This window comes from Carettochelys insculpta, chromosome 30 (genome assembly GCF_033958435.1).
Source record: "Carettochelys insculpta isolate YL-2023 chromosome 30, ASM3395843v1, whole genome shotgun sequence".
NCBI classification, from domain to species: domain Eukaryota; kingdom Metazoa; phylum Chordata; order Testudines; family Carettochelyidae; genus Carettochelys; species Carettochelys insculpta.
In genome coordinates, this window is record NC_134166.1 from 16,431,183 (window position 1) to 16,447,852 (window position 16,670).

The following is a 16,670-nucleotide window of genomic DNA, read 5'->3' on the forward strand; positions in this document are numbered from 1 at the left end:
CTCGCCTCCGGCTCTGCCCCTCTCCTGCCCCTGCCCCACCTCCTCCTCCAGCAGCGTTGATGGTGACTGCGGTGGGAGTGGAAGCTGGAGGGTGCGAGTGACCCCTAGTGCACCCCCACGTCACTCTGCACTGCACGTTGGTGAGGCCCTGGGACTGGCCATGGGCAGGAGGTCAGAGCAGGGCACCAGCAAGGGCTGCCTGGCCTGACAGTGTGTGGGTCTGACAGGCGGAGGGGAGTCCAGGGGACAATCACTAACCCCTGGGCTGCAGGCAGTGAGGGAGCTGGGAGGGACGCCCCACACTGCAGACGAGTTGTTCCCCCCCGGGGAGGAAGGGCTCGGGTGTGCACAGACCCACCGCCAGGGGAAGGGGGGTTGCTGGGCGTTCAGGCCATTACACCCCCAAAAGCTGCAGCTGCCGCTCTGGCCGAGTCCCTGGGAGCAGGAGGAGCGAGTGGGGCCGAGCTTTGGGCTCCAGGCCCTGTGTGTGTCTCTGCGCCCCAGGCACTTTCTCCCACCCCCGGGGTTCGTCTCCTCTCTCTGTGCCCAGCCCCAGGTGCTCCCCACTGGCGCTTTCTCAGGAGCTCCCCACACGGCATTTAGTGCAGGCAGGGGCCATGTTCTGCTTGTGCTGTTGTGCCGGTGGGGAAGTGCCCAGCTCCCAGGGCAGCAGGAGAAAACGGCACTTTCAACAGCCTCTCTCTGGGCACCGCTGAGCAGGGACCCCGGGGGCTCCAGGGCGGGATGGACACAGGGACGCCTGCCTCAGGCCCTGTGGCTGGTGCTCCAGACTGATCTATTGCTCTCAGTGTCAGAGAGGGGAGTGTGACATTCATCCCCACAGGCCAGTGTCTGCCCCTTTCCCAGCTGTGCACTGCCCAGCCCGGCCCAGCAGCTGGGACAGAGCAGAGCCCCTGAGCCAGCCTCGGAGACAGGCCCTTCCCTCAGAGACAGCTGCCTGTGTCAGTGGCTGCAGCTGAGCCAGGGCTGCCCCCACCTTCCCCCTGTCTCTGGCTGGGGCACTGCACCCGGCTGTGTTTGGGGCCCTGCTCCCCCGAGGCAGCCGCAGTGCAGGAGACAGGAGTGAGTGTAGCCCTGTTGGGCCAAACCTGCCAGCCTGTGTCCCCGGCTGAGCAGCCAGTGGCAGAAAGGTTCCTGGCAGGACTGACGTTGGTGGATGTGAAAAGCCCATAGAGGTAGCAGGGGAGGTGGCTGAGTGGGGAAGGTGATGCACTAATAATCCGTTGTGCTCTGCATGCCTGGGTTCAGATCCCCTCCTCCCTGCACCTTCCTAGTCACAGGTTTGCTGAGCCCCAGCCTCAGGGTGTGATGTTGCTTCTGACCCACCCCCTTCCCTGAGCCTGCTGCCTCCCAGCTCCTCTGCTGGGCTCCTGCAAAGCACAGACCAGCTCTGTGAGGCTGAGCTGAGCTCTGGCTGCCAAGGGTGGGGGTGGGATGATCTCATTTGCTGACAGGGCCCAGCCTGTCTCCAGTGTCAGCCCAACAGTGCTCTGCTCCCCTCAGTCCCCTGCAGTGCTGCTGCCAGGGCCTCAGCAGGGCCCCACATGCACCCAGGGGTGCAGTGCTCTGGCAAGGAGGGGGCAGCCCTGGCTCAGGTGCAGCCAATGAGGGGGAAGGGCACCTCTCCAAGGCTTGAGATGGGGCTCTGGTCTCTCCAGGCTCCTGGGCTGGGCAGTGCACAGCTGGGAGAGGAGCAGGTACTTGCCCAGGGGAATGAAAGGTGCTCTGCCCCTGACAGCAATAGATCCAGCCACAGGGGGAGGGGCAGGGGCAGGGGCAGGTCTCCACTCAACTGTGCCACCCTGTGCAGCCCTGAGTTCTCCTGTGCTTCTCAGCAGCTGGGGAAAAGCCTCTTTGGGACTCATCTCCTGCCCCACAGTTAAGAGGCCCCTCTGGGGGAGTGGCTGCTTTTCTATCCCATTTTGAGGCTGGCTGCAGAGCACATGCTGCTTTGCAGGGGGGAGCACCCAGCCCTGTGATCTTTAGGGAAGTCCTCTGGCCACATGGAGTCCAGGCCCTCCCCTCCTCTTGTGCTGGCCTTGGGTGCTCGGTAGCATTAGGGCATCCCATGAAGGTGTCAGAACTAGCAGCCCCTCCTCCAAGGGCCCAGAGGGGGACAGATGAGTTGTGTTCCAGCCTGGAACTCTCCCTCTCACCTGCTGTCCCCTGACTTTCTTAGCCTGCTCTGGATGGTCCTTCCTTTAAATGCCATGTGTGCAATAGGAATAGCCTGGCAGCTCCAGGTACAGGCACCACTTGTGTGGCAACCAGGAGAAGCTGTGAAAAACACAACCTCAGTGCTCATGTATCTCTACACAGACTGGTAAGTTCCAGGGTCCCAACCTATTGCAGCCATGTCGGTAAATCAGCCCAGCCAGAGACCTGTCTAGCTCCAGTGGGCCTCACTCATCCAATAGGAGGAAAAAACACTTCCTCAGGTGCACCTGTGGATAAAGAAGCCCAAGCTTTGGGGAGACAGAGATTTACAGCAACAACACAACCAACAAGGAGGCCACTGAGATTTGAACTCAGATTGCAGAGATCAGAGTCCTGCTGTTTACACCCCAGGACCTACCAAATGGAACTTCTTGGGGCACCTGTGACTCTTGACAGGCTGGCACCCTGCACTCCATGGCACCCTCCAGCTGTTTCACCTCTCAGAAAACTCCTTCCTGCCCCATTTCTACCACTCTTCTTCCCGAGACATTGAGCCCAGCCCGTCTTGCTGCCGGCTCCACCTGGCTGTAAGGTGACATTTCTTTGAAGCCCCCAGAAGGATGAAAAGGGTCAATTTTGTTTTTACAATAACCAGCCTGCAGAGAATTAACAGAAGTGCAGAGACTGGGGAGCTTGGTGGTGCTTGTGTATGAATATCTAGCTGAGGGAGAACACAATAGCCTTGGCTGTGAATTCCCAGAGTAATTAACGTCCTCTCTCCACACATATTTACAAAGTGTGCAGAGACCTTTCCTGCTGGAAGTGAAATATTTGATAGACTCTGAATGAGAACCTCTTTACAGAAATGAGACCCAAAATTCCTGATATCAGTATCAACTGTCAGTTTCCCTGTGTAGCCAGGTTTCAACAGAGGGAGGGGTTTGCTAGGTTTATCTGCATTGGCACTGGTAAATGTTAAGGGTTCATCTCCATTTTCAGGATCCCCACACTATAGAAATCCAGAGTATGGTGGTTAAGGTGAGACAACTCTTGTCATACAAGTGGCTGCCTTTTAAAAGGGGAGCATGGATTAGAAAGAAGATCACTTCATCTGAAATCAAACACTCTACCACTGGCCCACACCCACATTTCACTCTTGCTTGAATCACTAATCTTTGGGTCCCTGTTGGACAACCTCTTCTTCCCCAGGCTCCTTTTTCTGTCCCAGCCTAGAGTAGTTTTTGAAATGGGGGTTGATTGAACTTTCTCTGCCCAGCTGCACACCACAGCTTCTCCACTGACCTTGCTTCTCCCACTCACAGAGCTACCATCACTCAGGGAGGCAGATTTCCTTTGTGTGTGGGACAATGTTCTTCTATCTGCTTGGAGTCTCTTCAGTGATTATAAAGAAGTAGGAGAAAATCTACTGAAGGACATCAGCTCATCCGTCCGGTGTGGCTGGGTTTGCATTTAGGGTCGGTAAGTCTTCTATCTGGCGCATTTGATTATCTAGCTTGCCCTGTGAGTGATAGATAACAGAGCTTCTACTATATTAATATGTCACAGCTTATGAAAATATAAACATGGGGTTGAAGACACATGTAGTTGAAATCCATTGTAAACTTTCCCACAGAGCTGTCAGTACCAGCAGTGGGAGTTCATCTGGGTAAACATGGGATTGCGGAAGGCTGTGCGTGTGTGTGATGACCCTTGAAAGCTAGCTTGTTGATTTAGGGGTGTGATTTTTTCCCTCCAGGTGGGTGTGATCCTGGGTTCAAATCCCAGATAAGCCCTTGTGGGGTGGGGGGAAGCTGTTCAAGATTTGATTTTCCCCAAAAGGGAGGAATTGGTCAAGAACTTGAAAGTGGAAGGCAGCTTGGGTGAAAGCGATCATGAAATCATAGAGTTCAGAACTCTAAGGAAGGAAAGAGGAGAAAACAGCACAATAGAGATAATGGATTTCAGGAGGGCAGATTCAGGAAAACTCGGAGAGCTGGTTGATCAGGTCCCATGGGATGCAAAACTGAGGGAAAAAACAGCTGAGGAGAGTTGGCAGTTTTTCATTGGGGTATTATTAAGGGCCCAAAAGCAAGCTATCCCGCTGCACAGGAAAGAGAGAAAATATGGTGAAAGACCAGCTTGGCTTAACCAGGAGATCTTGCATGATCTCACATAAAAAAGGAATCATATAAAAAATGGAAACAAGGAGAAATTCCCAAGGATGAATACAGGCAAATGACACAAGAATGCAGAAGCAAGAAAGGCTAAGGCACAACATGAGCTAAAATGAGCTACAGGAATAAAGGGAAACACGAAGGCTTTTTATAAATATTTTAGAAACAAGAAGAAGACCAGGGACAGGGTAGGGCCATTGCTCAGTGAGGAGGAAGAAGCAGTAACAGGGAACTTGGAAATGGCAGAGATGCTTAATGACTTCTTTGGTTTGGTCTTCACTGAGAAATCAGCTGAACGAAGGCCCAACATAGTGAACGCAAGTGGGAAAGGGGTCGGGTTAGAAGTTGAAATGAAAAAAGAAAAATTTAAAAATCACTTAGAAAATTAGATGTCTGCAAGTCACAAGGGCCTGATGAAATGCATCCCAGAATACTCAAGGAGCTGATAGAGAAGGTATCTGACCTTTAGCTATTATCTTTGGAAAATCATGGGAGACAGGAGAGATTCCAGAAGACTGGGAAAGGGCAAATATAATGCCCATTTATAAAAAGGGGAATAAGAATAACCCAGAAAACTACAGGCCAGTCAGCTTACCTTCTGTGCCAGGAAAAATAATGGAGCAGGTAATTAAAGAAATCATCTGCAAACACTTGGAAGGTGGTAAGGTGATAGGGAACAGCCAGCATGGATTTGTAAAGAACAAATCATGTCAAACCAATCTGATAGCTTTCTTTGATAAGATAACGAGCCTTGTGGATCGGGAGAAGCGGTAGATGTGGCATACTTAGACTTTAGTAAAGCTTTTGATATGGTCTCGCATGATATTCTTATTAAAAAAAACAGGCAAATACAATTTAGATGAGACTACTATAAGGTGGGTGCATAACTGGCCAGATAACCGTACTCAGAGAGTAGTTCTTAATGGTTCTCAAGCCTTCTGGAAAAGTATAACAAGTGGGGTTCTGCAGGGGTCTGTTTTCGGACTGGTTTTGTTCAACATCTTCATCAACAATTTAGATATTGGCATAGAAAGTACACTTATTAAGTTTGCAGATGATACCAAGCTGGGAGGGGTTGCAACTGCTTTGGGGGACAGGGTCATAATTCAAAATGATCTGGATAAATTGGTGAAATGGTCTGAGGTAAACAGGATGAAGTTTAATAAGGACAAATGCAAAGTGCTCCACTTGGAAAGGAACAATCAGTTTCACACATTTAGAATGGGGAGAGACTGTCTCGGAATGACTACGGCAGAAAGGGATCTAGGGGTTATAGTGGACCACAAGCTAAATATGAGTCAACAGTGTGATGCTGTTCCAAAAAAAGCAAACATGATTCTGGGATACATTAACAGGTATGTTGTGAAAAAGACACGAGAAGTTATTCTTCCGGTCTACTCTGCACTGGTTAGGCCTCAGCTGGAGTGTTGTGTCCAGTTCTGGGCACCGCACTTCAAGAAAGATGTGGAGAAATTAGAGAGGGTCCAGGAAAGAGTGACAAGAATAATTAAAGGTCGAGAGAATGTGACCTATGAAGAAAGGTTGAAAGAATTGGGCTTGTTTAGTTTGGAAAAGAGAAGACTGAGGGGGAACTTGATAGCCGTTTTCAGGTATCTAAATGGGTGTCATAAGGAGGAGGGAGAAACCTTATTCTTTTTGGCATCTGAGGCTAGAACAGGAGGCAATGGACTTAAACTGCAGCAAGGGAGGTTAAGGTTGGACATTAGGAAAAAGTTCCTAACTGTCAGGGTGGTCAAACAGTGGAATAAATTGCCTGGGGAGGTTGTGGAATCTCCATCACTGGAGATATTTAAGAATAGGTTAGATTGATTTCTATCTGGGATGGTCTAGACAGTATTTGGTCCTGCCACAAGGGCAGCTGCCTGGACCTGATGGCCTCTTGAGGTCCCTTCCAGTCCTCATGTTTTCTGATTCAGAGTCTTCCAGGTGAGTCTCTTTTTTTTTGGAAAAGCCATGCTCCAGGTGAGGCTTGAACTCACAACCTCAGCATGTCTATTGCAGTACTGCTCTATAAGTACTGTGTGCTAACCCATTGCACCACTGGAGCCATGTTTTTGGGGGTGGCCCATATGACTTAGGGGTCAGGTCATATTTCAGCCCCAGGACCTGTTTGGACAGGTCACAGCCCCTCACCTCCACCACATCCATGTTGCTGAACGCCACTATGGCCTTGGGACCCAGCAGGGGAGTCACACAGCGGAGCCTGTCTGCGGGGCCAGTCTGGGGCAGATCACAAACCCTCTCCAAGGCTGTGACATGGCATCAGTATCCTCCCCCTCTTAACACCAGGGCAGCAGTTTGAGTCCAGTTTCCCCACAACACTGGCAGCTTGGGCCATCCCCACTTACCCCTGCTCAGCCCCCTTGGCTGCCTCTCCTCCAACTCCAGCTCATGCTTCTGCTGTTTGTAGCCAGACAGAATTCCCCTGCTCTCCTCTATCCTGCCCCTCTGAGGTGCTCCAGAGCACAAAGGAAACAGCCCAGTCTTGGAATGCCTGAGAACACAGATGCACTAATCTCAAGCACAGTCTTTGATGCCTCAGAGCACAGATGTCCTGCCTCATCATGACCCTGAATGGGCTAAAACCAGACAACAAAAGACAAACGGGCTAGGAGATGACCAGGGCCTCAGGCTGCCCTTGGCTTGTACCGGTGACTGATACGCCTGCACATCGTCCCAGGAGAGGAATCTCACGTCCATAGGAAAATAATGTCTAAATTATCTCCACCTCACAGGTGTGAATTAAGCCCTTGAAACTCCTTGTGAGAACTGGCATCACGAGACGATCTAACACAATTGGCATCTTTAAGATAAGGAAGAGTGAACTTGACCCAAGTGGTATAAAGAAGGGGCCAGCAGCCCCCTCTAATTGAGCTCTAATCACCTATACCTGCCAGTCAGGAAGGTCTTTGCCTCCCGAGGTCCCAGGGGACTCCATCCTCATTCTCTTCTTCCCGAGGGATTGAGTGACAGACGCTGGCCACACCAAGACAGGTAACACAGCGGTGAGAATAAGACCTGCTATGTGTTTTGCTTTTGTGGTCATTTAATAACAGATCTATGAATTAAAGTACTTTTGTTATATGCTCGCTACTTGTAACTAAGAAGTGAAAATCTAAGCCTTGTAACTATAAGAGTTAAGCTTTTTTATCAAATAAATAGTAACTGGTTAAGTTTTAACCTGACTCCTCCTGTTACTGTGCAAACAGAACACAAATAAAAGAACCCAGCTGGTTTTCGGCTGCATTAGCATGGTCACTGGTGAGGCACACTGAGAGGTGAGCACTGGGTCGTGCCGCCTCCACAGGGCAGACTCTTGGAGCACCTGTCAGCCTCCCTGGCTGCCCTCTGCGAAGGGACTGTCTGTCCTAGCAGTCAAAGTCTCGGGTGAAGGAGGCTCTCAGTACAGCCTTTGGGGCACCCTTCAGCCTCCCTGGCTGCCCGCTGCGAAGGGACTTTCCATCCTAGCAGTGAAAGACTTGGGTGATAAATCCTTGGGGCATCCGTCAGCCACTCCTGGCTGCCCGCTGCGAAGGGACTGCCTGTCCTCATAGTCAAAGACTCGGATGAAGTGAGGGGACACGTGGTATCTCACCAGACCATCGGCTAACACTGTTCCACGCAGTTGCTGTGGGTAAGGCACTAAAAGGATGGAGGTTTAATTCGCAGCCCTGCTCCAGACTCCCTGTGGCACTTGGAGAAAATCACTGACAGTTACTGTTGCTCAGCATCTCTCGGTGTAAAATGAGGTGTAGGACAAAGGGGGTCCTTGTTAAACATCCATCCTCAATAGCACAAGGCTCAGAAAGATTGTGCTGGGTTGGCTGGTGTGAAGCAAAGGGATTGTTTTCCCTGCCCAGGTGCTCCTGTGCAGCTGCTCAGCAAGGACAGGGGAACCAGCCCTTTTCTTCCTTTCATCTTCCTGGGGCATTAACACTCCCCCCTTTGCGCACAAAGCCGGCCTGGCACCCAGCACAGCAGGTTCTGGTCACTGGGCTTCTGAAGGTTCTAATCAGCTTGGATCCCTGGTGCCTAGAATTTCCCATCAGTATTGTGCTTCTAACAGCTGCCTGCCCCCAAAGCCAGACTCCAAACCTGCTCTGCTGCAGGAGCTGTGAGGGACCCATTTCCACACCCCAGGGAAACAGGAATTCAGCCCGAGTTTTCTGGAAGGACAAAGTGACGCAGATGAACCTTTGTTTTGAACAGAAATCTGTAAGGCCCAGGAGGGCCGGGTCCCAGCAGCTTTCTGCCCCAAATGGGCTTCTTTTGCTGGGGGGCAAGCAAGCAGGAAGAGGGAGGGGGCACTGGAGAAACTTAGCTCCTGGCCTGACACTGCTTTGGAAAAGAAGGAATAAGGACACCAGTTCCGCTGGAGAACGTGGGCATTAATCACACTGCTCTTGCATGCAGAGGAAGTGCTCTGCCCATTCAGCTAATTCCCCTCTGCCTGTTTGAGCATCCTGACTCACCAATCCCATTCTGGAGGCCACAGTATCCTCGCAGCTGCCCATAGCTCTGGCTCAGGCGCACAAAGGCTGTGTCTGCACAGCAACGTTAGTCCTGAATAAGCAATGCCAGAACTGCTGAATCTGATGCAGCGCAGCTCCACACAACATGGATTTCAAACTACTGCTCAGCTGTTTTGACATACAGCATCTGCAAACAGTAGAGACTGTTGTGAATTCGAGCTCTTGGATGGAGTTTGGCTTATTTTGAACAAGGCTCTATTCCCTGGCTGCACAGCCATAATTTCAAGAGAGCTATTTGGAATATTTGACACAGGTGGAATCATGATCCCAAGAGACACCCAGCCAGTTCTCTGCTCTCTCTCTCTGTTTCCTTTGGGATCCTGGTCTCAGGCAGGAAAAGTCTCTTCTTCCCTGCCCTAGAGAGGAGAAATTGATATTTCCATCACCCTCAGCGAGGAGAAGAGGATTTTCTTCTCTTCACTTCCATCCCCACCTGCCCAGAGAGGAGAGGAAATAACCCTTCACCAGCTGAGTGGCCCCTCAGCACTCTGTAGCTTCATGTCTTTCCACATCAGCTCCCTGGGCCTATCAATGAGCTCCGTATATCCAGGGGAGAGTAAGGAAATGAGGAGCTCATCTTACTCACGCCTACTTCTTCATAATTCCTGATGAGGCTCCAAGCGGACGGCAGAGCTGCTCCCCCTGAGTCCTCGGCATCTTCCGCACCCGGAGCTCCCTTCTGGCAGCCCAAATCCCAATTTTCCAGCACCTTCCTAAAGCCCGAACTCCCAGGCAGAGCCCTCACACTGCTGCACCCCAAGCCTCTGCCACAGCCCACAGCCCCTCCCCCTCAGACCCTTGGCCGCACTCCCGCCACAGGAGTTGTGTTCTGTGCACCAGGGTGAAGCTGAGGTGTCACACATCAGCTGTGTATTGCACTGCCCTCTGCCGCGCGACACACAAGCAAATTCACGCCACTCAGGGGAGGAGAAATTTGAAGAGACTCCAGCTGGGCCAAGGGCTTAACGAGGCTCTGCCTCTGGGCCCCTGGTGTCCTGGGTCACTCCCAGAGCAGGCTCCCCCCTCACTCTGCTTCCCCGCACCAGGCCCAACCGCCAGTGGATGAGAGCGTCCCAGGGATGCAGTATGTGCTCTCTGCGCTCTCCGAGGACAATGGAGCCTTTGTGAACTGAAAGGGAAGGTTCTTCCCTGGTGAGATGCTCCCAGCCCTGCGCCAAAAGCCCTGGGCCAGGCCGTTCCAGTGACCGCGCTGTCAGCTCTGCCTGTGTTCTCAGTCCAACCACAGAGCTAACGCAGCAGCCGTGCCTGAGCCTGGCCAGGTCTGTCCTGCCCTGGAAGCCACCTCACCCTTCTGAGTGGGAAAAGGGGATGAGGAAGCACTCGTGCTTCATAACGGCTGAGGAGACAGGAGGCCTTCATCCCTCACGCTTGTGCTTGACTTCTGGGCAGGCAGCCACACCCCTTCACGGCCTAGGCCAATGCTTAACAATCTGTGTCCCGTCGCTCACGTGCCAGTCCTTGGGGTTCCACATGTGCATCCCATCAGACCTTCTGCTTATCATCGCCCACGCGCAGGGTGGCCACATTCCACTGGTTTCGCTCCACCTACTGTTTCTTCCCACCGTTGTTACCAAAGCAACATACACATAAAGCAAGGACAGGAAAAACGAGATGCATGTTCCCAGCACATCCCACTGACACTGAGAGCCGTGTGCTCCCTCTGCATCTATTCCAGGGGCTGCTCTGGTTCAATGGGCACACCCCAGAAGGCCTCAGGAGGCAAGCGCATTTAGCCAGAGTACCTATGTCATCAGACCAGAGCCGTGTCTACACGTGCACGCTACTTCGCTGCAGCGGCACTAACTTAGAAATAGCGCCCGTCACGGCTACACGCGTCGGGTGCTATTTCAAAGTTAACTTCGACGTTAGGCGGCGAGACGTCGAAGTCACTATCCTCATCAGGAGATGGGGATAGCGCCCTGCTTCGACGTTCAACGTCGAAGTAGGGACCGTGTAGTCATTGCGCGTCCCACAACTTCGAAATAGTGGGGTCCGCCATGGCGGCCATCAGCTGAGGGGTTGAGAGACCCTCTCTCTCGAGCCCCTGCGGGGCTCTATGGTCACCGTAGGCAGCAGCCCTTAGCCCAGGGCTTCTGGCTGCTGCTGCTGCTGCTGGGGATCCATGCTGCAGGCACAGGGTCTGCAACCAGTTGTCGGCTCTGTGGATCTTGTGTTGTTTAGTGCAAGTGTGTCTGGGAGGGGCCCTTTAAGGGAGCGTCTTGCTGTTGAGTCCGCCCTGTGACCCTGTCTGCAGCTGTGCCTGGCACCCTTATTTCGATGTGTGCTACTTTGGCGTGTAGACGTTCCCTTGCAGCACCTATTTTGATGTGGTGCTGCGCAACGTCGAAGTTGAACATCGACGTTGCCAGCCCTGGAGGACGTGTAGACGTTATTCATCGAAATAGCCTATTTCGTTATTCATCGAAATAAGCTATTTCGATGTAGGCTTCACGTGTAGACGTAGCCCATGTGCGTTAAAAGCCTTTTGCAGCCCACTAAGATGAAGGAGGGGCAATCATGCATCCAGTTCGCTAGCTTAGGTTACACGGCTCTGGGTCTTGGGCCCCATCAGTAGGGCATCTTGTATACAGTTAGCAGAGAATGGTTTTGACTCATCAATCTCTGGGTTATGGGTACAGAAGATGTCTGCTGTACCACTCTGCTCAGCTGAGCTGGTGCTACCCAGCATGCAGTCTGGTGAGTATGCTGCACTGATGCTGACAGAAGGCGAGTATTCTGCTGACAAGTGGCTTTGCAGCTCATGGAGTTTCCCTGTGGCTGTTAACTAGAAAGATGGTGATTGAAGCCCACCCAGGGATGGTGCTGTTAAGTCTGCTTCTGAGTACCTTTGTGTGAGCTCCCACATTACTGGAAGCAGCCTTCCCTCTCAGCTTCTCACCCAAAAGAGCACACAGTGCCAATTCTTTACAATCCAAAAGTGAAAGGTTTCTTCAGAAATAAGAAAAGGACAAAACGCTGACGGTCAAGTGATTAGAGCCATCAAACTAGAGACCCTAATTGCAAAGATTTTGGTGCAGGCTAGTAGCACAGACGGAGTAAACTGCCAGCTTGAGAAAACAAGTCTCTGACCTCCTCCTCCTCTTTTAGCGTGGCTCAGAAGGCCTGTGGAGCTCAGTTCAGAGCAGAGAGGTTCCACAAGAGAGGAGCTGGAATAAAGACCAAAGTGGAGGCACCCACAAGGCTTTCTCCTCAGCTCTCTAGCTCGTGTGGAGGGAACTGCATTGTTTTCATCTGTGAAACTAGATTCCAAGAAGAAGTCTGTCACATAAACAAGTTACCTGTCCACGCGTGACACAGTCCTTTGTCAGTAGGAGCCATTGCTTATGTGATCCGCTCAACGTTCACAGTAAAAACCTCAGAAGTGGACTGGCACCTATTAAAGCGCATTGTCAGTCACTCGACCAGCAAGCTTTGCAAAAAGTTTGGCCAAGCCGTTGGAAGTCTCCCAGAAGCAAACATTTGACATTCTTGTTTGCAGCCAAAACTCAGAACTTCAAATCCAAAAATGAGACGTGCCTGTGAGAAGTGGAAAAAAATGCAGCAAATCATCAGTTTTTTATACATACATTCCCTGACCCACTTGCACAAGATTTGGTGCAAACAGAGGAGTTGTGGCAATGATTTGTCTCTTCATCTGACAATCTAATAATTTCACCCCTGTCTCAGGCCGTGCCAGGAGAGCGCGGCCATGCTCCCCAACCCTGAGTCACCTCTGGTCTGAGTGAGTGCAGAGCCAGGTGTGCCAATGGCAGAGTGAAGTGGGAGCTTCGTCTCTCTCCCCTCAGGGCCAAGCACAGCTGTCTAGCACCCCAAGAGCCTGCCTCGTGCACTCCCTCAGCAGCCACCCGCACAGCCTTCCAGGTGGGAAGAGGGGCCAGGAATCACTGATGCCTCTGGCTTGCAAAGGAGGCAAGAAGCTCTCACCTCTCACACACCAGCTGTGGGAGTCTTGGCAGGAGGGGATGCGGGAGAGAGCTGGAGGTGTGTAGTCTGGGTGATTGAGGGGATGTATGTGTGCAGCTCCCCAGGGATTTTTTTTTGGTGCCTCTGACATTGAACTCTGACTGCAGGAAGCAGAGCCCTGAATGGTGGCCTTCACACCTCCCCAGCTGCTCCTTACACATTTGAACAGGCTGGTATTGCATGCTGGGCACCTCTCACCCTCAGCTGGCAGCATGCACTCTGCCCTCATTGCTTCCCTGGAGCTGCTCTTTCTCCCAGGACCCCTCTCCCCACCCTGGGCTTCCTTAGCATGTGGCCCCACGACACTTCCTCCAGTCAGAGACTGAGCTGTCCAGGCTCATTCCTGCGGAGATGAGATTAGAATCATCGAATCCTAGTGCTGGGAGGGATCTCATGAGGTCATTCAGTCCAGACCCCTGCCTAAAGCAGGACCAACCCCAACTAAATCATCCCAGCCAGGGCTTGCTCAAGCCAGGACTTGAAAACCTCTAGGGATGAAGATTGCACCACCTGTCAAGGTAAAGCACTGCAGTATTTCACCATCCTCCTGGTGAAGTAAAAGCAGCACGACCCAAACACTGGGCTATCACTGCTACGGCCTGGCTTTGGATTTGACCCAAGGTTGATGCAGCCATAATGCAGAGTACTAACCCCAGTAGGATCACAGGAAGCTTTTGGATGCCTGCTGGGGGCATTTTCCTTTCTCAGGCTTCACCTGACAGTCTGACGTGAGGCGAGAAAGCCTGGGAAGGTGATGGAGAGCAAAGAAAGCCAGAGCAGCTGTTGGGGAAAGCTGGTGCCCTTGGCAGAGTGTTCCTACTGTCCCTTGCTGTGTGAGGTCAGTGTTGAGAACCTGGGGAATCCTCTCCTCCCCCACACCCAATCTGCAGCCCCTCCCTTAGCCTGGGGTGGTAACTCTGGCTTGCTCCCTGCCAGCCATTCAGCCTGTTTCCCTCACCTCTGTTGTTCTCCTGCCCAGAGGGGTCAGGGGAAGGACAAGAGGAAACACCTTTCAGTAGCCAGCAAGGGGCTTCAGCTCATGATTTTGGTGCTATTAGTACCACGCTCTGGCCAACTGAGCTCTCCAGCCTGCAGAGAAGCACCTCCCAAGGGGCCTTTTTGGAAATGAGCCAAAGGCAGCTGCAGGGCCACTGGCCACTGGAATGAGATTTCCTCTCCTCCCCCACCAGCCTGGCCTCCCCTTTCAGCCTCTGTCACCCATCCCCCACTGCTCTGAGCCCAGTTAGAGGTTCCTCAGCCCCGGATGCCCCTTGCCAGCTGTCCTGGGCCCCTGAAGTGTGTCCCTCAGATCCTGTCTCTCCCACCCCCTCAATGCCTTGATACCCTTGTCCCCTCAGACCCTGCCTACCCCCCCACTGCCCTTTTCTCCTCCCCCTTCAGGCATAAGCCCTGGCTGGGTTCCCCCTCACACCTGCTAAAACCCAGGCACTGCTGGGAATGGGACCTCGGCTCTTCTGTTTCTCAGACATGCGCTTTAACCTGCTATTCCACAGACCGTCAACAACTCAGCGCTCACTGGTGGCCAACGCCTCCCTCACAATTTCCTTCATTCTTTCCCTGTCCAGTGTGGAACAGCTCAGTTTCCGTAGACTAACTCCGAGCCCGCCTACGACATCATCTACCCATTCTCTGTGGGCTCTGCCTCTCCTTGTCGAACCCTCCATTGTGCTAAATACCAGGGTCTTGATTTTTCTTTCCTCCATTCTGCAGAGATACTCAGATACCTGTAACTTCCATTGCATAACCTTCTGCAGTAGGTTCTCTTTCAGTTGCTTCTTTCTGTAGAATTCCTCATTGGTGAGCTTCAGCATCCATCCGATTATCAGCATCTTTCCATAACAGCTCCTCTCGAACACCAATATCCTTCTCTTCTCTTCTCCATGTCTCACATCCGTACAACATGCTGTTGAATACACACGTTTTCAAGACACTCAGCTTTGTTCCTAAGATAATCGCTTTGTTTTTTTCAGTTCTTATCCATTGTCTTCAAACTTGCAGTTGCTTTCACTATTCAAGACGCTATTTCATTCTTACAGTCTAGAGCATATATGATGTTACTTCCCAGATATGTGATCTTCTCTACTTCGATCCCATCTATGCTGATCTCCCTTCCAATTTTCTTATCTACATGTATCATTGTTTTTGTATAACGATGTTCATAATCAGTCTGTACCACTTCCCTTCCTCATTGAGCACCTGCACCATCCTTGTTAGCTTCTCTTCATCATCTTCAAAGAGAACTATATCATCCACGAACCTCAGCTTGTAGATTATCATCCCGTGCAGCTATTCCTTCTACTTTGTCTATGATCTTGTCCATCGCTCTCTCTAGGTGCATGATGAAGATACTTGTTATAAACCAAATTCCCATCCCTCCACACATTCTTACCACTGCCTTCTCATTGTTGTTGATACCTATCAACAACCGATCAGTCTGCTATCCACTCCCTGTCACTCCAACAGCGCCCAAGTCACTTTCTGATCTATCCTGTCAAAAGCCTTTTGAAAATCAACAAAGCGACTGTAGATGTTTTGTGCTTTCATTGAGCTTTCTCTGCTGTCAGTCTTAGTGTCAATATCCGCTCTATGGTACTTCTATCTTTCCTGAATCCCCCTTGCGTGTCCATTAGATGTTCCTCTATCTGCGACCTCAGTCTCTCTGTCAGTAGAACCATCAGCACCTTGCCTAGATCACTGGTGAGGACAATCATTCTGTGGTTCTTGCACTCCAGTGCATTTCCTCTCTTGCGTATTGTCACTAGCGTCAATGTTGTCCATTCCTTAGGTGCCCTCCCTTCTTTTCATGTTGTGTTACATTGTGGGAGTATTTCCTGACATACTTTCTCTGCCATTTTTGAGCATCTCTCCCATGATCTTACCATTTTCAGGACTTTTGTTCTTCTTTAGTTGTCTCACTGCTCTTTCTACTTCCTCCTTTGAAATATTGCAGGAAGCTCTGCTATCTGCCCACACCTGCGTCCCTGCCAGCCCCAACACCTGGGCCTGCCCAGCTTTGCTAGTGTTTGGATCTTGTAAAGCACAGCAGCAAGCTCAACGTGTGCTGGGTGGAATCACACAGCTCAGGCAGCTCTGTGAAGGAGTGAGCTCAGCAGCATCAGCCCCGTTCCCAGGTTTTGAATCTCACTGCAGGCAGGAGGGAGTGTGGAGAAGTTCTTGGCAAGGTGAAGTCATGTGTGGGGGGCTCTCTGGTTTTGCTTTTGTTTTAAATTGTGAGAAGCGATGACTGCTTCTCCTCCACAGCTGGGTTTGTTTTGCAAGCCTGAGTGCTGCTCAGGGCACAAGAAGTCTTGAGTTGAACACTGTGATGCTCCCCTCAAACAGTGTGTTTGCTGCTCTCCCTGACTTCGTGGTCCCTTTCTTTTTCTCCCACACAGTGTGGTTTGCGAACTCTCCCAAGTGTGAAGGTTCTTTCTTTCCTCAGGGCTGTGAAGAGAGCTTGGAAATGACCTTTGAAAGGTGAACGGAGGCACAGTACTTCTCAGAGCACGGGCTGTGAGTTCAAGCCTGGTTCTGGAGCATGGTCAATGCCTTCCCTTCTGCTGTGGCTGGTTGGTCTAGGGGTATGATTCTCCCTTTGAGGGTGGGGAGAGGTCCTGGATTCAAGTCCCAGACAAGCCCTTCTTCTGCCTCTGTCCTTTGCAGACTGTTGGGGGCTTGTGTCCTTGTGCACATTTTTCCTCTGTTCCTTTTCTGAGTGTGATGGAGCAGCCAGTCGCCA

General features: G+C 51.6%; 1 non-coding gene across 1 annotated transcript; it reads right to left on the minus strand.

The window, feature by feature from the left end:
• Window positions 1-6,327: 6,327 nt before the first annotated feature.
• Window positions 6,328-6,420, minus strand: TRNAI-UAU (transfer RNA isoleucine (anticodon UAU)). Its single transcript is given in 2 exon segments — window positions 6,328-6,363; window positions 6,383-6,420. It is a non-coding gene; the product is annotated as a tRNA-Ile (tRNA).
• Window positions 6,421-16,670: the final 10,250 nt, after the last annotated feature.